General features: G+C 48.6%; 1 long non-coding RNA gene across 9 annotated transcripts in view; it reads right to left on the bottom strand.

Moving 5' to 3' along the window:
* Positions 1 to 6256: 6256 nt before the first annotated feature.
* LOC120093688 (uncharacterized) overlaps positions 6257 to 9364 on the bottom strand; it is a 54236-nt gene continuing 51128 nt past the window's right edge. For 5 of the 9 annotated variants that reach the window (XR_015625755.1, XR_015625762.1, XR_015625759.1 and 2 more), the window contains 2 exons: positions 6737 to 6860; positions 6257 to 6439 (listed from right to left, as the gene is read on the bottom strand). This is a non-coding gene — a long non-coding RNA (uncharacterized LOC120093688). Of the gene's footprint in view, positions 6440 to 6736; positions 6864 to 9364 lie in introns of all 9 variants that reach the window. The other 4 variants (XR_015625756.1, XR_015625760.1, XR_015625758.1 and 1 more) reach the window with 1 other exon arrangement.

Here is a 9364-nt window from a genome sequence, read left to right as displayed (position 1 = left end):
TTTTCATATTTTCAATACCGCTTCCTAAGAAAAACCTGTGTCTCCTCCACTACAAAGCTTTAGTTAGTGCTGTAAGGTTCCCGCTAAATCCCAGTCTCACAAAGAAAGAAATTAAGTATCTGAGAAAGGGAGTAACTTTTTTCAGACATAATAACAGTTGGTGTAAGATCCAGATCTTGGCCCTGAGACCCCTTCCGCCAGTCTGGGATCTTTGAACATCTGCGCTAAATTCGGAGCTGTGAATTTTGCCTCTTTCAGATTTGACGTCTTTCCCCCACAAACATTACCATCCAGTAAAAGTTTTTTTGGCAAAGAATCTCTCACACCAAACCTCCTTCCTTAGTCCCAAGGGCCCTGGAGTTCTATTGAAGATACGGCCCCATGTTCCTGAGGCTCAACAAACACCATCAGTGCTTCCCAGCTCGGGAGCTCCAATCTTATCTTCTTACCAACTTCCGGTGCCAATGATTATGTCCAATGGGTTCACTGCAAGAGAATGACCCTCCAGGGACCACGGTGCTAGCAACCACCTCATTTAGGCAGAGTGGGACCAGTGTCCTTCCTCAGCTGGGGGCGGAGTGTGGAGGAGGCACGGAGGCCCCTGGTGCTCATAGATAATCACTAGGGGAACCAGGAATGCTAATCACAGGATTGTCACTTAATGATAAGATATATAACCCGTTTTCTGCCTAGAAGGCTGGGAACAGATGTGGTTAATAGCTGGGTAATAGCTCTGTCTGCATGGTCAAGACCACACTGTATACTTCCCCAACCCTTATCTTGACCTACTTTTCCCAGTAAATCTGTAGACCAAATCTTTATGGAAGATACCACTTGTACTTTACAAAGAGTTTCAATGTAGTCGTGTCTTGAGCTTTGATGTGCACACTATCAAGTTAATTATCACCAGGAAACTTTTTTTATTCATTTATTATATATAAGTACACTGTAGCTGTCTTCAGATACACCAGAAGAGGGCATCGGATCTCTTTACAGATGGTTGTGAGCCACCATGTGGTTGCTGGGAATTGAACTCAGGACCTCTGGAAGAGTAGTTGGGTGCTCTTAACCGCTGAGCCATCTCTCCAGCCCACCAGGAAACTTTTCATTAAATTGTGCTGTGCTTAAATATGCCCCAAATAAACTACACAGGGTTAGGGACTCAAAAGTTTGAACCAATACTGGCTACTGAGTTACTTTGGACCAAACTGCTACCTTGCCTCTCCTGATTGACACCTTGCTTCCTTGGTGTTCACAGAGCCCTCCACAGGGGTGCCACATATCCTAAAGAAGCCCTCCCAAGGCCTGCAGGGAGCTGAGCTAAGTCTCAGCATGACAACCACATCTCCTGTGCTCACTGCTCTGCAACTCAGACCACTGTCAGAGATGCTCATTTTCACCTGGGTGTGAGGCAGAGGTCCTGCCAGCTACTCTGTGTAGGTGGGGAGAGGGCTCTGAGAAGCACCGCCCCAGTGTCAGAGCCACGAGTTGCTTTCCCCAAGCTCTTTTTGCAGCTGGAGTGTTTGGTTTTTGAATTAGGATCTCATGTATCCCAAGCTGACTTCCCGCCTCCGCCTCCTCGGTGGTGTTTGTGGATCTGGGGACCCAACTCTGGGCTTCCTTACCTCCTGCCACCCCCAAAACCCTAGCTCACACTCAGGCCAGCTGACACCTGGCTGAGGCCTGGCTCACACCAGGGAATTTGAAGCAGGCCAACAGCTAACTCTACATCCTGAAGAATAAAATGAGGAAAATGGCCCCATCCAGCAAGTGTTTGTTAAGGTCAAGAGTAAGAGGATGGGGTTAGAGTGTTCTTTAAACCACTAACTCTCAAGCTGAACCAGGCCCCCCTCTTTTTTTTTTAAGATTTATTTATTATATATCAGTACACTGTAGCTGTCTTCAGACACACCAGAAGAGGGCATCGGATCTCTTTACAGATGGTTGTGAGCTACCATGTGGCTGCTGGGATTTGAACTCAGGAACTCTGGAAGAGCAGTCAGTGCTCTTACCTGATGAGCCATCTCTCCAGCACCAGGTTCCTCTCCTTAGTTAAGTGCAAGAAGCTCGTGCAAGATGCTTGTGCCGTTCTCCCCACTTTGGTCGCCAGGTCGCCGAGCTCAGGAAGCTTTCCCAGATAGCTCCAGTTCACAGTCTCTCTGAGTTCTGGCGATAGTAGTCATCTGACTGGATCATTTGTGATCTATGACGTGTTGTCCTACAACATCCCTTCATGGTGTCCCTGAGTCAAGACCTATGTTCTTGTTCTTTTTCTGGAAAGCACACACACACACACACACACACACACACACACACACACACACCCTGCTTTTTTGTTTGGTTTGTTTGTTTTTGTTTTTTTTGAGACAGGGTTTTTCTGTGTAGCCCTGGCTGTCCTAGAACCCCATCTATAAACCAGGCTGGCCTCAAACTCAGATCAACTTTGATTTTGCTGTCTGAGTACGGGGATTAAAGGTGTGCGCCACCACCTTTCTTTTTTTTTTTTTTTTTTTTTTTTTTTTTGGTTCTTTTTTTTCGGAGCTGGGGACCGAACCCAGGGGCCTTGCGCTTCCTAGGTAAGCGCTCTACCACTGAGCTAAATCCCCAGCCCCGCGCCACCACCTTTCTTCCCCCTTTATAATGGGGCTTAAAAGTCTGGTGATGTGACTTGGTGGTGGAGCTCTTACACAACCTGTGTGAGGCCCTGTGTGATCATCAGTAGTGTAAACCGATAACCACGATAACAATAGCAGCTTAGAGATCATGTCCTGGCACGTTATGAAGTGCTTCCCCCACCTCTTTCAGAGCTTCCTGGGTTCCTTCACTGACCGTGGGATTCCCATAGATTACACAGATGCTAGGAACCCATCAGCGGGTGTCATCGTGACAAACGGCAGTGAATGCTTCACAGCCAATACCTGTATGAAATATGGCCCACACTGTGCTTCAGTGTGAGGACAAGTGTGTCAGACCACCCAGCCTAGAACCCAGTTCCAGCTGAGCAAGGAGGGCTGGTTGGGACCTTTGTTTAGGTCTCTGGTAGAAAAAGATTCTAATGGCAAAGTGAGCACTTGTCTTTCCAAAGGGCAAAAAGCCCTACTCTGCCCTTGGATCTGCCCCAGAGCCAAGCATCTGTCTGACCTGGAGTAAAATGCTCGTAGAAACTGACATGGTTCTCTATGGGACCTGCAGGAGAGGACTGGAGTGGCCACAAGGGGTTCCTGGGGGGGACATCTTTGAGGAGAAGTGACCCCAACAGCAGTGGCCCAGCATTTCCTCCCTAATACTGGAGCCGCAGTCCAGTGTTAAGCGTTGCCCTTTGAATGGTTGGACCACACGGTTTTCCTGTGGAGCGCAATGAACCCTCTGCCATCTGTGTGAAAGAGATCACTTACAAAACACATCCACATTTCGTTCTCCCATTCTGGGCCTGGTCTCTCCGGGTCCCAGCATCAGATTCAACCCCAGCCCCACTGCCTTCACACATCCTTTTCCTGAGGACGTGCTGCCACCTGGTGGCTGATTTCAGTACTACTGCCTAAGGATGCCAAAATAGCCGTGCTGGGGTCACCGCCTGCTGACTCAGGGCAGATGGCAGAGCCTGAGTCTCCAGTGTGTGGACAGTGGGTGAGGCTGGTCATTTGAATGCTAGGCTGTGCCTGACCCTCCCTGCCTCAGCTGCTGCTGTGATCCAGCACAAGGCCTACACTCCTCACTCTTTGCCATGCCCATGGCATTCAAGGCTACAGAGAAGGTCAAGAAGTCAGGTGAGTCTGACCCACTCACTCATTCCTAAGTTCATTTTATGAATATTTAATTGAACACTTTACCAAGCCCTGCCAAGAGAACACACAATGAAGGAAACAGTTGGATGCTGAGGAGCTCTTTGGAGTAAGCAGGAGTGCCAGCCAGACGAAAGGAAATAGCAGCTTAGAGATAATTCTGGGGTTAACATGGTAGGAAAGGTGATTGATTCCATCCTCATGGTCTCTGAGGAGATGTTGGAGATGCTGGCAAGGAGGCAGTGGGCAGAGAACCAACAGTCTGTGGCAAATGCACACCAACACTTTTTGGGCTGACATAATTCCAGGAGGCCAGCAGGCCCCTGTGTGTTCGCATGTGGAAGTTTGTGATTTTGTGTGTGTGTGTGTGTGCGTGCGTGTGCGTGTGTGTGCGTGTGCGTGCACACGCTTGCTTACTGATCAGCTTCCTCGGTCTACATTCTACCATATTGCAAGCTCCCAGAGCCTGGAGCCTAGCCTATTCAAATCACCCTCCATCTCCAACTCGAACTCCTAGTGTTCCCAACAGGCCTGTTTGCATAAAGAAGAAACTACAGATCCCACCACTTTAAAGTGTAGGGCGACTGTTCCCAACCATTGCCTTCCGTTGCTGACTACACCCGCAGTGGGATGGGTGTACCTCACAGGGGCCCCAGAGCACCCCCTCCCCCAGCCATTCCCTAAGTAGCTCTATTCCTGATCCAGCTCAGCATGCAAAGGCTGACCTATGACCTTCCTCTGCCTCCTGCCCCATCCCCACAGTGCTCTGCCCTCTGGGTTAGGTCAGTGATGAAAGCCAGTGGCAGCCCAGGGGGTGGAGGAGAGACAGTGTCTGATTGTTCCCCAACCCTACAAGCCACGGAGGACTAGGTCTCAGACAGCCCCTCCCTCCTCCTCACTCCTTCTCCCTCCTCCTCCCTACTTTTCTTTCCTCTTTCCTCCTCCCTCCTATGTCCTCCCTGTCTTCTTCAATCTCTCTTTCTTCCTTTCTGTCTCCTTTCCTCTTCCAAACTCCAGTGAGAAGTTCTTTCCCAAGCAGACACTGAGCACCCAATTCTGCACCCAGAAATTCTGAATCAGCCATCTGGCTTGGGGTCTACTTTGGAAAGAGCCTAGGACAAAAGCCAGAAGACCTCGGGCCCTCTCTCCAGCTGTGACCTGACGGGTGACACAGGCTTGGGGTGCTGTGAGCGAGCAAGACCTCTGAGGGATGCTCCAGCAATGACAGGTGACGCTCCTTGTCAGCTCCCTGCAGTGCCCCCTGGCCACAGCCTTGTGCCACCTGTTGGTACTCCAGGGAGCCCCCTGGCCTGAAGTGGCACTGTAGGCTAAGGTTGGGGGCTAGGCAGGCAAGGCCCCACTCCCCTTCAGGGTGTCTGGGGCTCTTGCCGGCTTTCATGATTGATTGTGTTGAACTGAGTAGATGTCTTTCCCTTTGAGTTAGCAGCTGCCTCAGGGCATTGATTTTTCTTTCTCTCACTTTTTTTCTTTTTCTTTTGGCTTTTCAAGACAGGGTTTCTCTGTGTAGCCCTGGCTGTCCTGAAACTCACTCTGTAGACCAGGCTGACCTCGAACTCACAGAGATACACTTGCCTTTGCCTCCCAAGTGCTGGGATTCACCACCATGGTCTTTCATTTCTTAAGGGAAGTCTCAAACATGGAAAACCAAAAACCAAAGCCAGGTTCCACCAATGCCCCTCTTCTGTTTTCAGTCAGTCCTGTCAGCTCTGTGCCCCTCCCCTATGGGGGCACCAGTATTATTATTTTTAACTACTGTATATGAGGGGCGGTATGTGCACATGAGTGCAGATGCATCAGATCTCCTGGAACTGGAGTCACAGACCCTCTCTCAACATAGGTGCAGAGAATGAAACTCAAGTCCTTCACAAGAGCTCTGTGTGTGTGTATGTGTGTGTGTGTGTATGTGTGTATGTGTATATGTGTGTATGTGTGTGTATATGTGTGTGTGTGCATGTGTGTATGTGTATGAATATATGTGTGTGTATGTGTGTGCGTGTATGTGTGCATGTGTGTGTATGTGTATGTGTGCATGTGTGTGTATGTGTATGTGTGCATGTGTGAGTGTGTATGTGCATGTGTGTGAGTGTATGTGTGTGTGAGACTGTGTATGTGTATGTAAGTGTGTATGTGTATATGTGTGTATGTGTATATGCATGTGTGTGTGACTGTGTATGTGTGAGTATGTAAGTGTGTATGTGTATATGTGTATGTGCATGTGTGTGAGTGTGAGTGTGTGTACGTGTGTATGCATGTGTGTGTGTGTGTGTGTGTGTGTGTGTGTGTGTGCAGGCTCACTCATGCAGTCAGGAACAGTTTTAAGGAACAGGTCTGCCCTTCCTCTGGGGATCCAGAGGTCACATTCTGCTTCTCAGGCTTGTGTGCCAAGCATGGTTATCCACAGAGCCCTCTCACCAGCTCTAAGTTTTTAATTTTAAAAAAGAAACCAGTAAACATTTTAAAATGAACATTGTAAATCTTTTATTATATTTAATTGTGTTATTATAAGTGGAAGATTTTTTTAAATCATATTTTTTAGAGCCAGCAAGGCTGACACACCCTTGTAATCCCCGTTCTCAGGAGGCTGAGGCAGAAGTACTTTGTGAGCTCCAGGGCAGCCAGGGATACACTGTAAGACCCTGTCTCAAAAAACAAAAACAAAAACAACAAACAAACAACAAGGAAGAGAGAAGGAAGGAAATTTTATTGTTGCCTTTGATGTTACATGCAATCATTTTTAAATCAGATATGATTCACACTACACACGTCTAGTGTATCCACCCAGTGCCACTGGGACCTTTGCAAGGTTATACAGCCTTCACCACTGTTTAATTCCAAAATAACTTTTATTTACCCCCAAAACCATTTCCCCACCCACACCCACTTCCTAGCCCCCTCGAGTAGTTGCCGCAATCTTGTGGTCCCATTGTTTTTACCTGCTGTGGAATTTCACAGAACTGGAATAATGTGTGTCCTTTTGTAGCTGCCTTCTCTCATTGAGCATATTTTCAAACTTCACCCGTGCTGTAGCTGCCCTTCATGGGTTTGTTGTTTTGATTGCTACTTAAAAAAAAAAAAAGAAAAAGAAAAAGACATTCACTATGGAGCCCAGACTGGCCAGAAGCTAGGTATCCAGGCTGTCCTAGAACTTACAATCCTCAAATTTCTGCCTCCCCCCTCTTCATTTTAGAATCTTACATGTATGAGTCCTTTGCTTGCAAATATGTAATATGTCTGTGCAATGTTCAGAGACTCAAGAGGGCATTGGATCCCCTAGGACTGAAGTTACAGACAGTTGTAAGCCTCCATGTAGGTGCTAGGAATCAAACCTGGGTCCTCTGGGAGGGTGGCCAGCATTCTTAATCCCTGAGCACTGTCTCCAGCCTCCTTCCTCTGCCTCCTGAGTGCCCCTGAGTTACAGGTGTGTCCCACTAAACCTGGCTCTGCAACTTAAAGAAAAATATTAGCAGGCTAGAGAGGTGGCTCAGTGGTTACTAGAGTTAATTTTCCAGCACCCTCATAGTGATTCCCAACCATCTGCAACTCCAGTCTGAAGGAACCCAACACCCTCTCTGGCCTCTGAAGGCACCAGGCACATGCACATTCATACATGTAAACAGAACACGCTCATACATAAGTTTTCAAAGGCCTGCAGTGTGTGTATGAGTATGTGTGTGTATAAGACTGTGTATGCAAGTGTGTAAGTGTGTTTGTGTGAGCGTATGTGAGAGTGTGTGAATGAATGAGTGTGTGTGTGTGAGTGTATATATGAGAGTGTGTGTATAAGTGTGTGAGTTTGTGTATGAGATTGTGTGTATGAGACTGCGTGTGCATGTGTGTGTTTGAGTGTGAGAGTGTGTGCAAGTGTATGTGTATGAGACTGTGCACGAGTGTGTGCATGTGACTGTGTGTATAAGACTGTGTGTATGTGTGTTTGTGTGTGTGTGAGTGTATGTGTGTATGAGACTGTGTGTATGTTTGTGTGTGAGTGTATGTGAGTGTGTATGACATTGTGTGTGTGTTTGTGTGTGTGTGTGCATGCGCGCGCGTGAACGCACGCTTGCGCATGTGTGCCAGGTATGAAAGTCAAAGGGCTAGCTGTAGGAATCTGTCCTTTTCTTCTATCATTCAAATTCTGGGGCTTGAACCCTTGACACCTGAGCCATCTCAGCAGCAGCAGCAGCAGTCTTTTCTATTGCATTAATGGACGTGCATCTTGGGTAAGTTTCAGCTCTCGCCATTTGTCTATGGACTATTTTGGGTTTCTGTGTAGGCAATGGTAGTTCTTGAACATCAGTTTGCATCCTCCTCGCCTATGCCTGAAATTTTGTTTTGTTCTGGAAGTTCACTGTACGGGCTAAGTGCCTTGGCTGGGAGCTCAGCTACAAGAGGAACAGACGCACGAACGAGTGTCCAGTGCAAGGAGTCTGAGTGTAACGGGTGAGTCTCTTGCCACCTTGCACACTACGCCTGTGACGGGCGTCAGCAATGACCCTTCCCAGCTCAGAGGCTCCTTGTCCACCCCAGCCTCTGGTCTGAGAGAGTTCATCCCAGAGAGCTGCTGAAACCTGTGCCTGGGACTAGGATGGCTGTGGGATCACCCCCTGAGTTCATTCATTCAATAATGAGCTGTGTCGACAGATTCCGAGTACTAAGCCAGGCTCGAATTTCTAGGATGTGTATGTCCTCTGCCTGGCTGGATCTGTGTTACATTTTATTTAGGAGCGTAATGTTGGAGGACCAGACATCTCATTTCACAGTAGGCTTGTTCTCTGCGTGCCTTTGAATGGACTATGGAAAGGACAAGAAAAGCTTCTATGACCTCCCTGTCTGTCTCTGTTTCCAGTTTTTCCAATCTTGCCTCTCATACTGCTCTGGCTTGAAGGACTCAGCCCCATGAATGCTCCTGCGGGTACCAAAGTGTGAGATGCCCTCTCCCGCTCAAACTCTAAGCAGCTATGAAGCTAGAGAGCCTGTGACCCAAGCTCTAGAGGAGCCTACAGAGCTGTGACCCCCTCCAAACCTTACTGAAAAGAGAATCAGGATGGAATCCTGCCCTCCCTCCGCCTGCAGAGGAAGTGGCTAAGTAGGGGCCAGGGTCAGGGGTTAATGACGGCATTGTGCTGGGGGCTGTGGGTAGCTCAGCTTGTCAGTGGCAGCATCTGAGCATTTTTAGCCCCAGGGGACCCCTCCCCTTTCCCATCCATCCTCCTTGGAGGGGAGCGTCCTTGCTGGCCTTTAATTACCTTCAGGTCATTGCACACTGTGGGGACACAGGGATGTCTTCTCTGGCAGGGTCTGCTCTGCCAAGGTCCCAGATACAGTACACAACGTCCTCCACCTCCCAGATACTCATTCCCCACCACCATGGGCTACAGGGATGTGGAGAAGCCAGGGTCTGAGGAGGGAGCCAGCCAAGGTCTCATCTAGCCTCAGCCACCTACCCCAACACATACACACACTGAGCCTGTCCCACGCCAGCCATGTCTGTCTTCTGGACCACTGAGCCCTCAACATTGTCCTGATAATGGCCAGCTCATAGGGTGGGGGTGGGGAAGGACATG

This window comes from Rattus norvegicus, chromosome 7 (genome assembly GCF_021556685.1).
Source record: "Rattus norvegicus strain SHRSP/BbbUtx chromosome 7, alternate assembly SHRSP_T2T, whole genome shotgun sequence".
Taxonomy (NCBI): domain Eukaryota; kingdom Metazoa; phylum Chordata; class Mammalia; order Rodentia; family Muridae; genus Rattus; species Rattus norvegicus.
Note: the sequence above shows the minus strand (reverse complement) of the source record. Positions and strands in the feature narration are given on the sequence as shown.